Consider the following 23,876-nt stretch of genomic DNA (forward strand, 5'->3'; position numbering starts at 1 on the left):
CGTCATGCGAAAATGGGTCTTATGTCATATGCGGCAGAAGTTGGTCCATCCTAGCTTGTCCAACCGCGCAGTCTGGTCAAGTACTACGCTGACTGATATATAAAGTCAAGCCATGATTCGTGGTCTCATATCCAAACTCGGTAGCTCCTGTGCGAAACTTTCACCGGAAACGACGGCACCGAGACGGGCGCTCGAACTTTGCGGATGCGCGTTATATGTTATATATAATAGCGCGATGTGTTTTTTCTTGCCTCAAATTAGTAAGCCCAATCAGCGTTTTATTGTGTTCTTTGCTTCTACTATTAACAAGAACTTCAACTGATACGAACATGAATTTTATTTTAATATGTTTATTTAATGCTCGGAAAACTCATTGTATATTTAGACTACTACTTATAAAACAAAGTCGGGTTTTCAACATCTGTTTTCGGCATAAAAATTGTTATTCCAAACCAGATTTTACGCACTTTACTGTACAAAATACCGTTAGGGCCACCGTGGTTACTCATTAAAATCCAGAGGGCGAGAATGCGAGAACGCGAAAGTACGATGACGACAGTGCGGCAATACGATGGCGACAATGCGTTCGTACGATTGCGAAAACGCGCTAGTACGATGACGACAATGCGACAGTGCGACAATACAATGGCGGCAGTGCGATAGTACGGGGCGACAATGCGATAGTCATATCGTACTGTCGCCGTGGTATCATCGCAATGTCGCCATCGTTCTATCGCATTGTCGCCATCGTATTGTCGCACTGTCGCCATCGCATTTTCGAATTGCCGCCATCATACTATCGCGTTATCGCATTGGCACCATCGTACTATCGCACTGTCGGCTATCGCCATCGTATTGTCGCATTGTCGTCATCGTATTTTCGCACTGTCGTCATCGTATTATCGCACTATCGAACTGTAGTATTGTCGCCATCGTACTATCTCACTGTCGCCATCGTATTGTCGCACTGTCGTCATCGCACTGTCTGAGTGTCGTCATCGTATTATCGCGTTCTCGCATTGTCGCCATCGTACTATCGCATTGTCGCCATCGTATTGTCACCCTGTCATCATCGTATTGTCACATTGTCGCCATCGTACTATCGCGTTCTCGCGTTCTCGCCCTCTGGATTTTAATGTGTAACCATGATGGCACTAACGGTATTCCGTAATACTGCTAAAGCACAGTATGATTAGGTCACTCCCAATGCTCAAATCTCTATGTCTATTTTAGTAACAACACATGTCTATGGAAGGATATTTAGGTAAAAGTTACATCATTCGTGGTGAATATTTACATTATGACTGATGCTTATTCTAATTTGCTTTATGACAATTCCAACATGCTTGTTGTCTATTCGTTTATACTTGATGATTGCTGCAACATTACATCATTCATGAATAATATTTACATTATGCGTGATGTTTATTCTAACATGCTTCATGACAGTTCCAACATGCTTGTTCTCTATCGGTTATACTTGATGATTGTTTCAACATGCTTGGTGACTATCCAATGTTTGTGTGTTCATTATTCCTGAAACCAGTCATAATCGGTTTTGCCACTAAGCGTCATTAACAACGGCAGTTAGCAACAGGCAGTAAGCAGAATGCAAGTTACTAAATTATGACATCAGGTGGCGCGCGTTTATTTTCCGTATGTTGAATAAATTACTTTTCGGAAAAAAAAGCGAAAACATCCGAATCATTTTGACTAGTAAACTGAATAAGCTGAATTAGTTCCCTTCGTTATATAATCTCCATTAAACTAAATACGTTCATTATTGCCATGAAGACCAGTAAGTTTACACAATGAATTGACTGCCGTGAATGTTTTTGATATTTGTAAGATGCAATTGGCACTCAAGAAATTATACATGTATTTTATTCAGAACATAACGGGGCTGATGTGTTGGAATTGTGGCCCTTCCCTAGTCCAAATAATTACAGTAGACGTAATCTACCGATGTGCATTGCATATCGACCTCATATTTATAAAGTAGCCCAAACCCCCATTGCCACAGACCTGTGCGTGAAACTTTCAGATTTCTCTAGTCTGTTTACCATGCTATAATTACAATTTCTATAAACACATATTTATCATTTTATGACTATATAATGTCTGTGGTATACAGAGAAACCTGAAAGTTACAAGTACTCGTGTCTAGTACTGTACAACTATTGTACTCCTCGTTGAGAAAACAACTACTTCATCTTCATGTATTAAAATATCATAAAACATAATTTTCAATCAAGTTGGAAAAAATCAATAAATAAATGTCATATAAACAGGTTTGTCATGAACGTTGACGTCGCTCTTGGTTACCAGAAAAATTCCCACGCACGGATTTCAACCGTCATTGTTTACAATCAATTAAGTGCATAAGTACTTGAATTTGTATAGTGTTTTTTAAAAGTGTCCAGCTACAGGTGGTTAGCGTGTGGCTATAATACTAGTTAGTGAAAACATATTTTGGAATGATAAGTAATCATATTATAACGAAAAATCAACTTTAAAAAAAAAAAATAAGTTAAATATATATTCAACAAGGTATCCAACTCAAAATCATCCAAAAACGGGATGCATCGTTTTAAACAGCCATTACTTCATCAATTTTGCAGCGATTTTCACGATCTTGGTCTTATTCAACGCAGAAATAAATTTCCTTTCTGGAAATGTATATGTCTTGCAATATTTTTACAAATACTGGGTCAACTTTTAAAAAATAACACGATACACAACTCGCGTGACCCAGCTGTGATCGATCAGACAGTATTCATGACTGAAATCTTCACGGGGAAATGGGCATTTTCCCTGCAAAGTTCACGAACCTCGATACCATAATTCAATAAAACGTATGAAAAAAACATTCTTACCGTGCTTGCCGTAGAATTATGCATCAAAACTAACTGTCCAGCGCATTTTCAAACCTTTGTTTACATACATTTCAACCAACTGACATTTTAAACACAAGAGTGATTTCATTGCTCCAATGCGGAGTTGTGTCTTTACAACTGGAGATTTCATTCATAAATACGGTCTGATCGATAACAACTGGGTCAAGCGAATTATGTATAGCTTTATTTCTTAAAATTTGACCCAGCATGTGTAGAAATATAACAATATATATACATTTCCTAAAAGGAAATTCATTTCTGCGTTGAATAAGACCGGGTCATGAAAATCGCTGCAAAATTAATTTAGTAATGGCTGCTCAAAACGATGCACCCCGTTTTCGGATGATTTCGAGTTGGATACCTTGTTATATATAAAACGGTAGTGATTTTTTTTACATAGAAAATTTGATTTTTCGTTTTAATATGATTATTTATCATTCAAAAAGATGTTTTCACTAATTATTAGCATAGCCACACGCTAACCACCTGTGTGTCCAGCACGTGTGCCGGGAGAACAGGGCTTAATGTATTTTTTGTTAAGCTCTATAATATTTATATCCAATCTGTATGAAAAAATGTCGGTGAACATTATTCCGGTGTTAATTTTTGAAAATATTGAGGCATTCGTTAATTATGGATCTAAAACGGAACATTAATCCGCAAAAAAAAAACACCGGGCATATTGCATATAAGATCGGACACATGAAATTATTTCGAAAGAAAGCAATAAGAGTTTCAATTCTACATGAGTAAGTCTCGCTGTGCACGATTACGCTCTTACTGCTCGTATATATTTGGCTCTTGGCAAATACCTAGTGTTTTATTTTGCTTAATCTAAATTGTGTCATGCATCTATATGTACTTAAAGCAGCATGACCAACAGCTCTTTCATATGTGAAAGAGATTGACACGAAATACCTACCCATCTATAATAAAGTTTATATGTGCACTTCAATATTATAGTTTTAAAGCCTTTTATGTGGTGCAATATAAAAGTACTCTAGTAAATTTGAAATTATGTAATCGATTTCCTCTCAACATACATGCAAAGTTCCAGATAACTTTTTCAGCAAAATCTTGGTTTACACTCTATAATAATCCAGCCTTAAAGTCTATTATTAATTCTTTTTTTTTCAGGTAAATATAATTTTTGGCACATCCGCATTTAGGTTTATAGTCTAAGAAGAGCTAATGACAATTGCCGGGTTACAGCAGACTTTTTGCGATAAAAGGACCAGATAATGGAAAACGTTCGGCTTTTCGACTGTTGTAAAGATGGTCTGTTATTCATAATAACGTTAAAGTGCTGTTGATTTCATAATTGTAATGAGGGCCTAGACGAGTCGAAACTCATTGATAAAATGTTTACATTATATGCATTGATATTGAGTTTTACGCATGATCACACATTTTGAATTCTTATTTTATTTTTCCAATGTGTAACCGTACGCACAGAATTTAAGTCTACTTTTTTACTAAATTTAATTCAATTTTTTACGACTTTAAGCGTCTTATCTGGAGCTCTGCATACATGCATTAGTAGCATATATTGAAATATATCCATAGACTTTCTTTGGTTATTGAAGGTAAATTACTGTACAAAAATTATGGTTAGTCATTAACCAAAAAAAGTTAAGTCTACAAACACGCGGTTAATTTCGGTTCAGTAGCAAATATCTTACAAAGGTGCGCAACTTCTCCTATAACATAAAATTTCCGTTATACGCCGTAAATTTCCGTAGTCCTCCGTAGCATTTCGGAATGACTGTCAATTGACATCATTGTATCATGCATGATAGTATGTTGCTTTGTGCTTGGGTGAAACTCACATCTTACCATCGCGTTAATTTATTCAACGCATTAATATTTGATTTCATTATGCACTGCGCCTATTGCACAAGTCTCTCTGCACAAACCAACATACACATATGCAGCATGCAATTAACGAACAAGAATGTTGCATCTGTACACATTCATGATACCATTAAGCAGAATGTAAATAGACATTGGACATCAGGCAAGATGTAAGTGTCATCAAGCATGAAAAGGTGTCTACATACTAATTGAAAGTACCATCAAGAATCATGACACAGTCACAAAGAAGGATGTAATTTTTACCTAAATACCCTTCCATATTTGTCGGCACTGTGTGTTTTGCTTAATTTCACTGAAGAACGTCTACTGGTAAATCTTACAAAAAAAGTGATAAATAAGACTGAGTAGCAATTTTTTCGGCGTTGCTGTTTAACGTCAAATTTGGCCTTTCAACGAACTTCTTAAAAGCCCATTGAATTTTAATGAAGAAGTTTCCCGCTTGTAGGTCCGAATGAATTAAATCAAATTTTGCAATTGGCAATTTGATAGAAATCCCCATAAAACATTGCACATAGCTTTCTGAAATAAACAGGCCACATTGAACGCATTCACGATATCCAACAGCTCTCTTTGCAAAGACCTATCTAGTGTTTCTTGGCCGTGTAAGATCTATAATTAGAACATCGTCACCTAAACATCTACTAAAAGAAGAGCATATTTTGGGGAAACAAATTCAATAAGAGTATAAAACGTCCACGATCAATAATGTGTAGTTTGTTAAAGATATCACGGCAGTAAAAACATAGCACTTTAAAGAGACCACAATCTGGTACATTTGGTCAATTGTTGCGTCCGTGGCGGACAATACATTTTTAAAAAGAAAGCGTACAAAAAAGCAAACACAAAGTTCTTCGTAAGCTTGTTTTAATCTTAAAAACACATAATCGACAGTCATTCCAGTCAAATACAATACTAACAGTCAGCACTCTAGAGATCAAAATTGCGGATATAAATATTTAATTCAGGGATATCAAGTGTATCAAGTTCGAATTCCGGAAAAAATAGCCGGTAGTCTGGGGCATTAGGTCCCTTACAGGGATAAAAGGTAAATCCCCGCCCGAGCCGTAGCTAACTGATTTATTGTAGTCTTTCTAGTTGCAATTTCTGGTGAGTACAATGCGGAATATTACGGATATTTGCAACATGTCGAAGATTTTCGGAAAGTAGCGAAGAGGTTTTCGTCAGTTAATATTCATGTCCGTGCCGGCCGCTAACTTATCAGAATCAATAAAAAAGAACCAGGAAAAATCGGTACCGATCGCAAATTTCCGGAATTCCGATAAAGCTTCAACATAATTTGTTCTCAAATGATCGCGAACTCGAACGAATCTGTCCCTACGCCTCCAACTCCCTTTAAATCTCATCGGACGTACATTGATCTCAAAATCTATCCTTGACGACTCAAATCATATTTCCTGAATAGTTTGGCCTATTGACGTCCCTGTAATTATAACAATGGTCTTTTGGATAAACACTGCTAAGTTGTTGCAATATAATAACCGTTTAAAATAGTTACCGGTTTTCATTTAATAAAATGATTAAGTCATATTCGAGATTTCAGCGATTGCCAATATTTTGCTTTTGTTTCTCATAAGCATATGGTGCTTGGTATCTGCTATTGACTCCTATGTAGATTGCAAATATTACATAACCTTTACAGCGGCCGAGCGCAGATATCTGCATTTGGCCGCTAAAAAGAAAAATCTTTGCGCATTAATTTAATTCAAATCTCATTATCATAATCAAAATCATCATCATCGTCGTCGTCGTCACTACTACCACCACCACCATCATCATCATCATCATCTTCTTCTTCTTCTTCTTCCTCCTCCTCCTCCTCATCATCATCATTAACAACAACAGCAACACCAACTTAACATCATCATCAAACAACAATAAACATCGGTAGCATACAATGTGCTTCATCAACCATACATAATTATATGCGTTAAAACACCATAATAGAACAGCATGAATGAAGCTGTCTATTACTCTTTTATATTTCCTATACCAATATTTTTTTCGTTAATTGAAGGACTAGTTGAAATCTTCTATAAAAGCCCTCCCACCCCCCCCAAAATAAAAAAAAATAAAACATAATAATAATAACCCTAGCAAACAACAATAAACATAGGTTAGTTAGTATACACTGTGCTTTAGTATGGTGTACGAACTGGTCCAAAACTATTCTAAACTGTCCGAGACAGTTTAGAAACCGTCCGGGACGGTTTGTAAACTGTCCCGGACTGTTTACTAAACTGTCCCGGACAGTTTACTAAACTGTCCCGGACAGTTTACAAACTGTCCGGGACGGTTTAGGAAAGTTTTGGACCGTTCGTGCGCATAAACCGTCCGGGACGGTTTAAACTGTCCGGGACAGTTTAGTAAACTGTCCGGGACGGTTTAAACTGTCCGATACGGTATTATTTATATCAACCAATCAGAACACTCCTTGCAATAATGCTTTACTTTAGAAGTCGTAATGTAATATCGTTGTCATCTCGAGCGACGCTATTTTTCTCAGACAAAACATTATTTTAAAATAATTGCTGCCAAAAACGCCAGAGTTAAAAATGATTATTTTATGTACTCGAAATAAATGTATTTGCCCACAAAGTATTTCTGACATTGGTAACGAATTTCTTCTTTTACAGTCGCTGCCCTGAAACTGTCGAGTAGGTGTAAACTCGGGATATGATGTGGTCATTCTGTTCACATTTCTAGCCAGAGCATCCAATCTTGTCAGTGAAGAGTTAATCACCTCAAGGGACCTATTTGTCTCTAAAATTCTTGTAATGGAATTTAACACCTCCCGACAAGTCTCTAAAAACCGATCTCTGTCCATATTCGCGTACAAATGATAAATTATCGAACAATCACTCGAGTGAACGTTACTAAAACGGAAATTCTCACTTTCGAAATGGCACACAAATGCGAAGTGTTCTGATTGGTTGATTGACTCCTCCTAAGAACCTTTGCCGTACTAAAATTTATGCCTGTAAACCGTCCGGGACAGTTTAGGAAACCGTCCCGGACAGTTTCCAGGAAACCGTCCCGGACAGTTTCCTAAACTGTCCCGGACGGTTTGTAATACACAAAATAAATCGCCCGGTACAGTTTACAGACGCACGAGCGGTTCAAAAGTAAGAAACTGTCCGGGACAGTTTAGTAAACTGTCCGGGACAGTTTACAAACCGTCCCGGACGGTTTATAAACCGTCCCGGACAGTTTAGAATAGTTTTGGACCAGTTCGTACACCATACTTTAGCAACCATGCATAATGAATGTTTATGACTTCGGACCGTTGTGATCAAATTTAAAAAAGCAAGATGGTATGTATGCGGCACACAACACATAGATAATTATAGTTTTATACCTTAAACGTAGTTCATCAAAATAAAGATAAGTTATTATCTATGTAATACTTAAATTAGGTTTATAACGTATGCATATTTGTCTAAAACTTGTGAAATGTGATTCGTAAGCCGACGACAACATTATCATTCGGACCCTTCTCCCCACCTAACAATCGAGATTAAACACCTATGGAGATCCCGATCTTATCAATGAATAAACCGGTTCAATGATGTCAAGTCAAATAAAACATACTATTACTATCCAAATAAATATCTATCAAACAATGTAAATTGATATACCTACTTAACTAAAACTAAACTTAAACGATTAGCAAGAAAAATATATAAAGAAGAAGCAGGCAAAGTAGGCAAATTAATTGTAACATATGTTTTCTCAGTCTCCCACTGTTGAACAATATAAATAGTATTTATCGCCACCCCAAAAGGGATCTTTATCACACGTTTGGCTCAACTAATATATAATTGTGACAGGACAAACTGTCAACAAATACCTTGTTAATGTTTTATACATAACTCCAATCAAAGGTCAACTTCCAAGGAAACTGCGGCATGTTAAAACTGTTGATTATGACAAAATGTTGTTTAGTACAAATCAGTACAATAGCGTCTGTTATGTGGCCTATACTAATCCAGTTAAATAAAACTTTAATCGCAGAAAAGTTTAGATTCTTTACACCTTTAAAGGGGCCTTTTCACAGATTTTGGCATTTTTTTTAACTTATTCATTAAATGCTTTATATTGATAAATGTAAACATTGGATCATAAAAGCTCCAGTAAAAAATCAAGAAAAAAAATCAAAAAAAGGAAATGTACATTGCCCGGAGCAGGGTTCGAACCAGTGACCCCTGGAGTCCTGGCAGAGTCCTGTAGTATAAACGCTTATGCCTACTGAGCTATTCCGCCGAGTACACATTCTCGACGTATTTTATACCTTATATAAGCAATCTTCGTAGTTTCACAAAATTTAACGACAAAAACAGAACTCTCCAAATTATTCAATCGTTTCGCGTTGCAACGCTTTATAATTTTTAGGTTTTAAAATCGTCAAAAGATGCATATAATGGCTATATTAGAGCATGGTTAATGTTCAGTATTACTGTTTCCTCACAAATATCATAACTAAAACGAAAACTTACGAATCTGAAACAACTTTTTTCAATTTTGTCAATTTACCAAATCGTGAATAGATCCCTTTAAGAAAATATATATAACAGTTTCTTCCTGTTTTAACAAAATGATACATTTAAAAATAAATTATGAAGCATCGCTAGCAATATTAGAAAGAGAAGTAGAAGGAGAATTATTATCAATAGTAGCAGTAGCAGCAGCAGCAGCAGTAGCAGCAGCAGCAGTAGCAGTAGCAGAATCAGTAGCAGTAGCAGTAGCAGTAGCACTAGCAGTAGCAGTAGAAGTAGCAGTATCAGTAGCCGTATCAGTAGCAGTAACAGTAGCAGCAGCAACAGCAGCAGAAGCAGCAGCAGCAGCAGTAGCAGTAGCACTATCAGAAGCAACAGCAGCAGCGGCAGTGGCAGCGGCAGTGGCAGTGGCAGTAGCAGTGGCAGTAGCAGTGGCAGTAGCAGTGGCAGTAGCACTATCAGTAGCAGCAGCAGCAGCACTGGCAGCGGCAGTGGCAGCGGCAGTGGCAGTGGCAGCGGCAGTGGCAGCGGCAGTGGCAGTGGCAGCGGCAGCGGCAGCGGCAGTGGCAGTGGCAGCGGCAGTGGCAGTGGCAGCGGCAGCGGCAGCAGTAGCAGTAGCAGTAAGAGTAGCCGAAGCAGTAGCAGTTGCGGCTTTTTGCTTTTTTGTTTTAGAAGTGTTTGTCGTATAAGAAGAACGCAAGGAAGACAAATTAATTGTAACATGTGTTATCTTAGTCTCCGTTGTAGTAGTATTTGTTGTATCTACACAGCCATTTTTCAGTCACCTGAGAGACATGTTTTTATAAGAGATTTAATTGTGGACCAATACATCGTGTATTAATATCAGTGTACCCACTGGGACACCACATGGGGCGAGGATTAACAGATAAACTAGGCCTTCAACTAATTATGCGCCTAGAGGCAAACAATACTATAACTTACTGATAATTTTAGGATTAGGATGTGTTTGTATCTTATTTGAAATTAGCTAGCTTAATTCAAAAACTAATTATAGCCTCAATATTATCACAAGAACATCATCACATATTCATTGTGCAATATATAATCATATCACCATCACAATATGCCAGAGCGTTAGTATTTATTGTGCATACATATCCTACAGCAACATTTACAAAACTTATTACAAACCAACCGCTCAAGCTTTAATTAAGATTGATTTCAATTTATATTATGACATACATTAAAGATCACTGTCAATTAATTAAAAAATAGCTTGATGCTTCGTACTCAGCGATTTAAGTAAAAGAAACGTTGCGTTCACAATAATTGGGGTTAATAAAAAAAAGTCTGCAATTAAAATAATCAAATTTAAATAATACTAGATTTAGTTTCAAATTGTCGCTCAAAAAATGTATCAGTTATATCAGTTACTAGGGAATCGATTTGTTTAATCTCCGCAATCCAATAATAATTATGGTGTTTGTATGACAAATTAATAGCTATTCGTCATTGAATGTATGATACTCATAAAAATATTGAAACAATAACCACAACAACAACAACATATGTGATTATGTATATATCTTCTTCAGATACTCTGTGTCATACTTTCAAAATTATCCTCATAAGATTCATAATAACAAAATAAACACTATTGCAATATTAGTAAAAACCAACTTAGCCGTTATGCTAATGATTTTATGTTCAGTATGCGTGTACATTTCAATATTATATAACAACAAGTGTTCACAAATACCTATGTTTAATAAATATTAAAAACATGAGAACCAATGAAGGTATTTCATTTTAATAGACTAGTTTTACCGTGTGTGTACATTCATATAAAATCTTTTGAAAATCACACTTGAGATAATGTCTTTAGGTTTTGCTATTTCTAATCGATTTAAACACCATAAAACCACCGTATTTTCTCTTACATTCTAAATTTTCTTACATTTCCTTTTTAAGCCAAATATTTATGTTTTCATGATTCTAAATTTTCGGACATACGGATTTTCGTACAGTCAGTTAAACAGCGCTATTTTATCAGATTTTGACCCTGTTTTTGCTTATCTGATGACCCTTCGGTCATGCATTTTTACAACCGGATTAAAGTAATAAAACAGAATCATGCCTAAGGGCAATCGACCATTACATTTGCGTACTTGGGTAAATTACCTTGTAAACCTCTAATAAGCAATGGTTCCTTCCAACAGCGTTTGAAATGATATCGTATTAAGAAAGCCAAACGTTTATTGTTTTTACTTTTTATATATTATTTCAGTTGATTGCAAAGCTGTTAAGTTGCATTTTTAAAGTAAAGAACGAAGGGAACAACACAATAAAATTATGTACACTGATGTATTATTTCTACTTCAATTAAATAATTGACAAACAAACATAACACACTTGTCTCTAAATATTTTTCGTATTTAAATTTTCCAACACGAAAAACAATATCTTTAAGTGAACGGAAACTTATAATTATTACGGCATATAGTAAAAGCAGAGTTGTCTGAACCATAAGTAAAATAAAAAATAAAAAATGACACAGCTTATTTTTCCCTCAAGTGTTAATGATAATATGGATAAACAATTAAAAATACATAAAGTCCATTGTGTTGATTACTCGTTATTGAAATATTGCAATGCCAATTATAAGACATCTGATTAAAAACAAAATGTATGGTGGAATACCTAATCTGGAAATACAAACTAATGATACTATTAATGCAACAACAACAATCACATCTTTTCAAGCGCAATCAGAAAACTGCTACAGCTTTGTATTAACAAACATAAATATGTTTGTGCTTATAGATTTAGATAAACTTCAAATCTTTAAGCGTGCTATGAATTGAATATAATTTATATTTAAAAGTTTTGCTACTCTGTTGATAACTAGCAACAGCAAAAAGGAAGATACCATTTTTTATCATCTAATTTTATTTATATTTCATTGTTTATTTGTTTATGATCACAAGGATTGTTTGGATAACAGAGTGTGTCTAGATATACCGGTACCCTTAAAAATATTTTTATGAATTGCAATTAAGCGTAGAAATTAAACAGGCCCTAATACAGACACCATTTTTATCGGAATGCGATTATAGTTTCAATAGCAACTCGTAACGCTTTTTGGATTGAATGTGTAATGACTACTTTTAGCGACAAATTGACTTGGTCAAATACTGCATCTTAAACGGATAAATAAAATTGAAACCATTTATTTTCAATATTATCAACATTATTATTTAGTTATTAATACATTAAGCAGCAAACTCTATTAATCAAAAAGATTTGATATAACATCCGAATTCACTGCAAAAATGAGCTGAGCGATAGGTTTTACGGTTGTTGAAATTGTTCATGATGAGAATGACGATGACGACGATGATGACGATGACGACGATGATGACGATGACGACGACGAGGAGGAGAACAACGACGATAACAATGACGATGATTATGATGATGATGACACTGATGATGATGATCACGACGATGACGACCATAACGATGTTGTTGGTGATAGTGACGAAAATGCTGCTGCTGTTGCTGATGACGATGCTGCTGCTGATGATGCGGTGGAGGCGGAGGAGCAGGACGAGGACGAGGGCGACGACGACGACGACGACGACGACGACGACGACGACGACGACGACGACGACGACGACGACGACGACGACGACGACGACGACGACGACGACGACGACGACGACGACGACGACGACGACGACGACGACGACGACGACGACGACGACGACGACGACGACGACGACGACGACGACGACGACGACGACGACGACGACGACGACGACGACGACGACGACGACGACGACGACGACGACGACGACGACGACGACGACGACGACGACGACGACGACGACGACGACGACGACGACGACGACGACGACGACGACGACGACGATGATGATGATGATGATGATGATGATGATGATGATGATGATGATGAGATGATGATTATGTTGATGATGATGATCATGATAACGTTGATAACGATGATGTTGATGAAAATAACGATACTGTAAGTAGTAAATTAACTCATTAATTGTTATTATAATACACAAGCACATGCTAATGGATCTGTATCCGCAAGGCGGTCAAATGAAAACTCACTTGGTATAAATATGAAAAATTGAATCAAAATATCATAATGCGGAGTGTTAAAATGTGTTCAAATCTAGCGAAATTGTTGCAGTACTTTTCTACCGAAACCAATGCTTAGCCCAGTTATTTTAAAAATAATTTCAAAATACCACGATACACGTCAATTGGCTAACAAATACATTTGTAAGTTTAACCTCACTCAAAAACAGTATTTATTGAAGACAGGGCGTCAACAATGTCCGAGTTTCTTCAACGTAGCTTAAATACCTAAAGTACCTTTCCGTTTGATTTATCGCAGGATCCTGGGTCCGCACCCACAGTCTTTTAAAGTGTCTGCATTAAAAAAGATAATAATTGTTGTTTGTAATAATCTTTGACAGCTCATAAAAACATGTAAATCCTCAATTCGTAGAGTTTCAGTATGATTTCATTTATTTAAAAAATAAAGACGGTTACCATATTTTATACACACATATATTAGTAGCTATATGCCATAAAACATAGGACATAATGTATATTATAAATCAAAGCGCTGAAGGCACTTTAGTTGTTCGCTCTTGTCGTCCTTGATTAGCTTGTTCGCATTGCATATGCTTATCATTGTGCACAGGCTAATCTTATTTGACGTGCATTAAGCCTCGTTTTCCATGAAAGCAGCCAATATGTGCATATTTTAATGATAAACACTAGACTGGCCAATGGCGTTTACAAGCTGGTATATACATTCACTGCTAGAGCAGAATCATTTGTCGTCTGCTGCAGACAGGCAGTGGTAATCGTTCCTAGCAGAGTGAGTTGTGGTTCTTGCCGTACTTAAGTCTTCTAAGCACCTACTGATTTGCATTTATTATCCATTTTCTTGAAACGCCGACTAATAAAGTGCGATAAACCGCCTTTAAGCACTTGGCACATTAACAAATAAGAACATTCCACACCTAACCGAGAACCGACGTCTTTAATCGCGAAACTATTACCAGAAATTGAATACCGCAAGAAACAACAATGAGCTCACTTCGATTAAATATAAATACACTATATTCATTGCGTCCTAAGCAATCAAACATATCAACCGAAAATACCAGCGAATACAGTATTATATATGACATCGATCTTATATATCGCCTCAGACATGCGAGAGCGCCACGATGAGTGAAGAGTGTGTGTCTGAGAGTTTGTTTACAGGTCCTACTGGCCTCTTCACGAGATTTGTGTAGCCCGACCTGAATGATGAATGAAATGGATGTAGTAACAGTTATATGAACACGATATATCCGTACCAATATCCATGTGAGCATATACTAATAATAATTAATTTTTTAATCGCCATAAGCTTGAAAATAAACGTAAATAGATACAACAAAGACCAATTCGGAGACTTTAAAAAATTTTAATTCCCTTTTTTTTTTTTTTTTTTTTTTTTTTAAATGAAATTATTCTCGGTTTGATAAATACGCTATAGTATGGTTGAATACGTGTTATTTAGAAGAAAGATTATGGTAATGGTTTAGCGCGTATAATGCACGGGTTTTGTGTGCATGTTTTAGCGCGAAAGCGCACGAGTTTTTCGTTTTGGGGTATATATGATTTGCACATCTAGTGAGACGCCATTCGAGGGTTGTTTTTGACAGGCAAAGTTATGGAGCAAGAAAACGAAAGGGTGATAACCCCGCCCGCCCGCCCTTAATGAACATATGTATGGTTAAATAATTGGTTACATTGCTATTATGTTTATAATTTTGCTATTATAAAGTCTATATTTAGTATATTTTCAGTTCGGTGTTTAGTCCATGTGAGATGGGATCTTAACACGAACCGATTTCTTTACTGGTAAAGAAGATGGGTGTATTTTCATTTAAGTCTGAAGCAGCTAAGTTTTCTTGATTATTTTGACTCATTTTTTACATAATATTGTGTTTAATGAGGTCTTTTAATTTATGGGTGTCATGTTTTTCGAGACTCTCAATTTCTGGAGATAGTACCTCCAGCATACTTATTGAAATATTGGTATGTTTAAATGTCAGTGTTATAATTTTTTGTTGTCGTTCGTAATGAACGTTTAATTTTAAAGACATTTTTATTTTACGATTACTTAATATTTTCATTTTGGTGTGACTGGTTAGATGTTGAAGTCGGTTTAATATAGCTGTTAAATTCGTCATATGCATTTATATATTTCTCGAAATATTTATGATTTATCAACATTCTTTATAGATGCTTTATGGATTTTATGGTTTGAGTGATTTGTTTGTTTCTTGTTGATGTCCGGGGTGTGTGCGGGATGCTTTTGATGTTTGTTTGTTATGTTAACTTGCGCAATGAAATTGATAATGTTTTAATTACTTTTTTTACTATAAAATACTTAATGTTACAGTATCTTAATAGCTGCTTATTTGTAGATTTCTCTAAATTAGAGGTTTTGGGAGGTGATGAAGGCACCTAGACACCGGTCTCGAGCCATGGGTCCTCATACGTCCCCCTGCCATTAAAAGAAAAAATAAGAAAACAAAAATGGCAGTAGGGTTGCGTATCCCGCTCGCGGTTTTACCTGAATCGTTTATTACTACTGATTATTGTATGGGGTGTACGTGAAGTCATGTACACTTCTCTTGATTGGTGGTGGTAGATGAATCTTGCAGATATTAGCAGCTTCTTTGAACAAATTAATGTTTCACATTTGTTTATTTATAATATTTAAGCAAGTTAGCGTGATTGATGGGCATTGGGGGCGTCCTGTGTGCACTGTGGGCATCGGCGGGGATCAGTTTATTCAAATAGTAACTCTTTTTTTTGAGATATATACTTGACGTCTAATTGTTATGAATACATTTGCACCTTTTCACATGACACACATGTGTATGCGAAGTATTCATAATTACATGCCCTACAGCATTTAAATAGTATCGTTTCAGTTCTTTATACACCTGAACAAAGATGTTACACCGTTTCCAGTCGTCTCGAGATTCCTCAACTGAGCGGTGCCGTTGAGGTCTATATCCATTGCGCATACAACATATACGGGCGTCAGAAGAATTGTTTTTTGCATTTATTTGTTGAAAGTCCTGTCAAATACAAGCACTCACTCCTATTTTGTCTTTGGTTTATTATTTGTTTGATAATGATAATGATGATGATATGGGTTATAAAGATGATGAGATTTTAATAGTATTTTGAGAATAGAGAATAATAAATTTACTCATAACTATGAGTAAATCAGAGTTTATTTACAGGTCCTACCGGCCTCTTCACGAGGTCTTTGAGGTTCGACCTGGGGACCTATAATTACCTCCCCTGCAATAGAAAATATATATGGAGACTCGCATTCTATGGAATATCAAAATCTCAATATCTCTTTCTCCGAAATTTTTTTCTGGTAAAAATCATCTTAAATTTAGCTGTATATTCGTATGTAATTAATTAAACAAGAGTTATAAAAAGGCATTGCAAAAAATATCGCGTTTTACTTGAATAAGTTACCTCCCTTAAGCCTATCGGAATATCAAAAATACGTATATAAACAAAACGCGTTCCTTGCATAAGTGATAATAAAGCGCGTGCCCGTGCCACTCGTCCTCCAAATACTTACTAAATATAGTACAACGTATCTACAATCATTGCGACTAACTCATACCTCAGTAAATAAGTAACCAGGATAAATATACGTTTAGGTAATTAAGATATAAAACATACATATAAAAATTTACATGTTCCCTGTCTGCCGAACCCGATCCATGGACTATAGCCACAAGAGGTTTCTATGTACCTATGTAGCCGGATTGCGCCCTCAGAGCGCCCAACACCGACACAGATCACGCTACTCTCCGGTCAAACACAATACTGCATAGGACTGCTGCCTTTGTCACCATATTATCAGAATCATTAACGTGCAAAATGGAAACTTTCAACTGTCCTTTCACTTCATACATAAGCCATTGCCGATCTTCAATGATCGCTTATTTCCGAGAGATGCATTTTATTTTTTTCAAACTTCGAATTTTGATATATGTTTAGCTTATTCATTTAGATTACATTATTTTCACTATAAATATTGACTTTGATCCAATTGTCATCTGAAAAATACGATTTCGCGATTTCTTCAAAGATCGAGCGAGCCTTTTTACCTGTTTACTTATATATATCTAATTTAAGGTTACACAGATGTAAACTTGTCGTGGCCGAGTGGGTAAGGCGATGAAATTGAAATCTTTTGGGATTTTCCCGCGCAGGTTCGATTCCTGCCGACATCGCATACTTTTTGCGACGCGTTTTATTTCTTTTCTAACGTAATTTGATTTAATATAGCACATAAGCTATGTTTATTGTTAAATATGTTGAAAATTGTATGCACATCCTTCAATTTTAAAATTAAAACAACGTTATGGCTAAATTGATTAATTTACTGCTGAAAATACGAATGATGCATGTTGCATTTTTATTTTTATTTCAAAAAGTAAACGGTAAATCTGTCTATTTTTGGTATTTTTGCTGTATATAGTGTTTCTATAAAAACTTAATTTAAAATATAACTTAAATGATACTATTTTGAATTTTATGACACTTTGTTTTTAACCGACCCAATTTTTACTTGGCTGAAATCACTTACATTTCATGGCGCTATTCCATAGATTAAAATTTGTAAAAAATAAATGTCTGTAAAAGAATACTTATTTCATCTTGTTTAAACTTTAAACACCTTTACTGCATCTGTACACACCAACTGCATGCCCATATTTGGAAATTTGAATGAATTATGGAACTTTTATATACCCCAGGGGTGAAAATAAACTGGACAAAAGCCGAGCGTGAGGGTGGTTTTGAAAAAATCGGTTTATTTTTTTTAAGCATGGAAAGCTACCTACAAATTTGCATGTAGTTTAGTGAAATGATGCTGATTAGGAAAATAATTAATTAAATTATATTTGGATATGTGCCCATTAGAGGTGCGCAAGCTTAAAAAGGTAGAATTACCGAAATTCCCGTTCTTACACGTTGTAGCATGGATCGGGTATTGAACACGATACACGTGTGTATTAGCACCCTACTGTAGTCCCGGCGGGGTTATCAACTGCACCAATACACCGGTAAGCAACCAGGGGAATATCATATGAAAAAAGAACTATCATGCATGTTTGATTTGTTAAAGTGTGTCACAAAATTTCCCTAACTGCCGATGTCGGCTATAATTTCGGTATAAACATGCAAAGAAATTAACATATATATATAATGTTAATGCCGATATGTTATTGGACATTTTGTATGTCAAATGTTCATTATTTGTATTAAAATTAAGACGATTGTATTGAACCCGATACACGTGTGTATTAGCACCCTACTGTAGTCCCGGCGGGGTTATCAACTGCACCAATACACCGGTAAGCAACCAGGGGAATATCATATGAAAAAAGAACTATCATGCATGGTTGATGTGTTAAAGTGTGTCACTAAATTTCCCTAACTGCCGATGTCGGCTATAATTTCGGTATAAACATGCACAGAAATTAACATATATATAATGTTATTGCCGGTATGTTATTGGACATTTTGTATGTCAAATTTTCATTATTTGTATTAAAATTAAGACGATGCTTATTTGCCAGAAAGCGTTTATTTCAAATTCAAAACAAGCAATAATCATTCATAATACCAAAATATAAAACTAACAAAATGACAACACTCTCGCTTAACGCAACGTTCAGAAGCACGCGCACTTAACAAAATTATTGCAACTAATGCAAGCTGTAATTAATATGTGACTACTTGCTATACAACCAGTATCATGCGAAAATTGATCTTATTTAATTGTGGTTCCCTCTTTGAATTTATGTTGCCTGTCGACTTTTAGAATAATGTGTCAGTAAGAAATGTATTGCTTGCTCTACAACCAGCATCATGCGAAAATGGATCTTATTTAATTGTAAATCCCTCTTTGAACTTAAGTTGTCAGTCGACTTTTAGAATAATGTGTCAGTAATAAATGTTTTTCTTCAGTTTCACATGTTTTTTTAAGAAAATTTAGTGAAAGATGCAAATGTGTCTTATTTATTTTTTTCTGTGTCTTCAATGTATCTTATTTATATGTGACTGCGTGCTTATTTTTTTTTCAAGAAATGAAAGATGCAAATGTGTCTTATTTTAATTTTATCCATGTCTTAAATGTGGCTTATTTATATAAGATAAAATGATATACTGCCAGTGTCATGCAAAAAAGGATCTAATTTCTTAATATCCACATTCACGCTTTGTTCTTTATTAGCACCGTCTTTAATTAGGCTATCTATTTAAAGTACAGATTACTGTGAACTTAATAATTGTGCAACGGTGATGTTGATCCATTATCGTTGTTAATTTAAAATGTAGACAACAAGTTAGCAATTAATGAAATCAGTTATTTTGGAAGTAAATCTAATTTTTTCTGTACAGTAGCCAGGTGGATGTGTATTGAGCGGATAAGATAGGGATCACCACAACAAGTTTCTAATACACAGTATAGACTTCCCCTATTATTATTAATTACCTGATTGGAATAAATAAAGTGTTAAAGATCATTTCATGTGAAAAGCAGGATTTCTGACATAATTTCAATCGTTTTGCTTTTATACACAATTTCATGGAACAATGAATATATTGGCGCGATGGAACACAATTTATAAATCAAGCTGACAGTATAGTATCATTTTTTAATTATGTGTAATTTAATTCGCATCTCTCCCTTAACTCGTTCAATGACACGTGAACTTATATCAATTATAAAACATCACGTGCATCATTAAATATATTTTTTTAATTATGAAAACATATATGTTCTACATGGTTTTGTTTAGTTTTTTTTCTCAAGCAGAGAGACATTATAAAACATTGTTATATATAAAGCGCTTTACTTTTCTACATTACATAAAGATATATCGATTTTTTTGTTAAGTGTACGTGCTTGACATATTTATAAAAAGGCAGTGTTTATTTTTGTAATAAAATCGAAAATTGACATTTAATTTGATGCAATCCACATTGTTTAGCGGCCAAGCGCAGTATTCCGCTCTCGGCGGCCGATGGTGTATTGCAATATACACAATGAAAAGCTGGGTTTCTGACATAATTTCAATCGTTTTGTTGACGCGGAAGTGCTTTTTGGTGGCCAAAAATACTATTGTTCCCTTTATTTAAACCTAAATCAGTATTTTTTTACACTTGAAGGTTTGTACAGCGAGGATTTCGGTACCGGCGCGGGTTTATGTGCTTGTTAAGAATTACCGAAATCCCCGCTAAGAGGCAACATATTATCCTGATTTATGCTTTGATTAAACATTGATAACTAAATTGCAAAAGTGTATAGCATATTGTAAATAAGGTAGTACGATATCATTTGTTTCATCAGATTTGTTTGGAAAATACTTTCTGAAGACTTATTATTACTATGTCATGTTATATTTACATATACTTTTGTGTAACCAATGTTTTAAATGTACATTTTACCTTTTTTACATTCGTTTACACATTTTTCACATTAATAAACTATTTAATAATGGAAAAAATATTCTGATAAGAGTGTTTAAATGATTAACACTAATATGATTGTGTACAAATCAACATTAATGCAAAGCCAAAACCCAAACATAATGACATATAGACCCTTTAAGGCGTAATATGGGGGATTGGCGTAAACATGGGTGATTTCGGCTCTGGGCGTACGAATGTAGCAGTACCGAAATCCCCGCTAATTATTTTCCAAAAGAAGTAACCGAATGGGAGATAATACATGTCACTGGTTGCTAATGAAAAAAAACACTATAATAATTTTGTTGACACTTGAAGGTTTGTACAGCAGGATTTCGGTACCGGCGCGCGTTTAAGTTCTAGTGTAGAATTACCGAAATCCCCACTGAGAGGCAACTTAATGCTGTCAAGAGTGCTTAATAATTAAAATTAATATCATTTTTTTGCACCTTAACATTCATGTGAAGTCAAAAACCATTCATACCGATGACCTATTGACCCTTTAAGGCGTAAATATGGGGATTTCGGTACTAGGCGGGCGAATGTAGAATTACCGAAATCCCCTTTTCATCATCGCACATTAGTGTAACATAAATTTTAACACAATATATGTAGGGAAACTCATATGATTCGCGTAATGTGAAAATGATTATTATGCTATAATTCGACCACGAAACTTGACGTGACTTAATACCGGACATTATGGAATGGAGCTACGCTTGCCGTATTTGACATAAGACCCATTTTCGCAAATTATCTTATCAATGCTTATATGAATTTGATTGCTATAATCTAATGCGTATTCGACACGGAATTATTGTCAAGGTTTTTCATTTTGTCAATATTTATCATAGCAGGGGACATTGCTGACATCAATATGGATACTGTTTTCATTTTCTGTCGAGAAATGATATGACTTATTATCAAGATTATTTTATAGTACGGTAGCGTTCTCTTCACAAGTGAGATTTATTTGTACTGGTAAATTGCTCTTATACTCACCATTCGGACTCGACGATCGGCTCGAATAAAAATGTTAGTCGCTTAAAAGTACAAATTCATCATATTGAGCACGATTATTATTATTATTATTATTATTATTATTATTATTATTATTATAATAATTATTATTATTATTATAATTATTATTATTATATAGCTTTTAGAAACTTATACCTTAAAAAAAATCCCATTGGAAAAAAAAATCCCATGGGAAAAAAAATCCCATGGGAAAAAAAATCCCATGGGACAAAAAAATCCCATGGGATTTTTTTTATTATTTTAAAACACGATATAACGCGTTGAAATCGCGAGAAATGCTCATCATTTGTTAAAAGGTAGTGTTTCTGAAGGTTACATGAATAAATCTCTAAAAATCAGAAAAAAATCCCATGGGATTTTTTTTTCCCATAAAAAATGGGATTTTTTTTCAATCAAAGTAAATTGAACGAAAGTAAGCACAAATGTTTTAACAATGCTTAAAATCGATAACTAAGCACAAACGAACGTGTTTTATGTTTTTGAAAATCCCATGGGATTTTTTCTCCCATAAAAAAAGCTGGAGAAAAATCCCATGGGAGAAACCAAAATTCCCATGGGATAATGAAAAATCCCATGGGATATTACAAAAATCCCATGGGAACCCCAACTTTGCAAATAAAGTTCATAGTGAAGAAAACGCATTTAACAAGCAAAAATAACCAATTATTTATCACAAGTTAGACTTTTATCTTATACTTTATCACAAATAAGCAAACCTTCAAGAAAAAGGGTACTTAAGTTTGCGAAATTTCGGTTTCGCAAAGTTTTTCCGGTGGCCGTTTTAAATGCCATCCCTATGTAAAATTGACGTAACAATAGCCCTTATCACGTATTTCACATACTCGGTTCAAATATACGCTATCAAGTTTGAAATATGGCTGACCGTATATAATAACATAGTTGTGTGCAACCTCCTAGTCGTCTGGTATAAGGCTTATATAAAGATTTTCATATGAAAACAATAACATCTGAAATATTTGTCTTAAAATAACATTGGCCGTGCACTATATTATATCTAAATTGCCATATATTAAGGAAGAATGGAAAAAAATGCCACAATATAATATTAAATCCCATAATCTAAATGAGCAATGTAAAAAGAGTGTTAAACGCGAGTGCGTAGAGTCATCCCATATTAGCATGTGCAAATCAGGGACGACACTCTCCGCCTAAGCTGGATTTTTGCTAAGAAGAGACTTCCCTTAAATGAAAATTACCATAAAAGAGGAGAGTGTCATCCATGAGTAGTCTGGCGGGATTGCACACGCTAATATGAGACAACAATTTACGCACATGCATTAACCTCGTTTTCTCAGAGCGCGTCTCACATGTTAAATGGATAACATTATTTAGATGCCTAGTAATCGAAAATGCACAAGCAGTTACCTTCCGATTTCCTCTAGGACGTGGTACTTTTCCCAATATAACAAATCTCGTATATCCTCGTTACAATAATTTAAGATTGATGGTTGGCAACCATGGCTAATATGTAAGTACAATGTGAATAAATTGTAAACTTACCGCTTTCATTCAAGATGATGGGCAATGTGGGGTTGCTGGGTCCGAACTCCGTCTCGGCGCGCACACGGATGTGGTATTCCTAGTTCTGAGAGTCGTGCAGACCTGTGACGTCACACTTCAATTGGTTCGACGTTGGTGCCTATGATGGTGATGATATATATAGCTCTTGTAAAATAAATTCATAAGTTATAAAAATTGCAACATAGGGTGTAAGTGTTATCGGTGTTATCGGTGTTGGTGTTATCGGTGTTAGTGTTGGTGTTATCGGTGTTGGTGTTGGTGTTATCGGTGTTGGTGTTATCGGTGTTGGTGTTGGTGTTATCGGTGTTGGTGTTATCGGTGTTGGTGTTGGTGTTATCGGTGTTGGTGTTAGTGTTATCGGTGTTGGTGTTGGTGTTATCGGTGTTGGTGTTGGTGTTATCGGTGTTGGTGTTAGTGTTATCGG

At 35.3% G+C, this 23,876-nt stretch overlaps 1 protein-coding gene and 1 pseudogene across 1 annotated transcript in view; both read right to left on the bottom strand.

Annotated features, from left to right (window-relative positions):
* Nucleotides 1–23,653, bottom strand: part of LOC127854624 (uncharacterized) — a 43,145-nt gene extending 19,492 nt beyond the window's left edge. Inside the window, exon 1 of the mRNA XM_052389688.1 lies at nt 23,432–23,653. The gene's annotated coding sequence lies outside the window, so the exon portion shown is untranslated. The remainder of the gene's footprint in view (nt 1–23,431) is intronic.
* Nucleotides 7,758–7,955, bottom strand: LOC127856696 (small nucleolar RNA snR44; annotated as a pseudogene).
* Nucleotides 23,654–23,876: the final 223 nt, after the last annotated feature.

The sequence above is a fragment of the Dreissena polymorpha genome, chromosome 13, assembly GCF_020536995.1.
Source record: "Dreissena polymorpha isolate Duluth1 chromosome 13, UMN_Dpol_1.0, whole genome shotgun sequence".
Lineage (NCBI taxonomy): Eukaryota > Metazoa > Mollusca > Bivalvia > Myida > Dreissenidae > Dreissena > Dreissena polymorpha.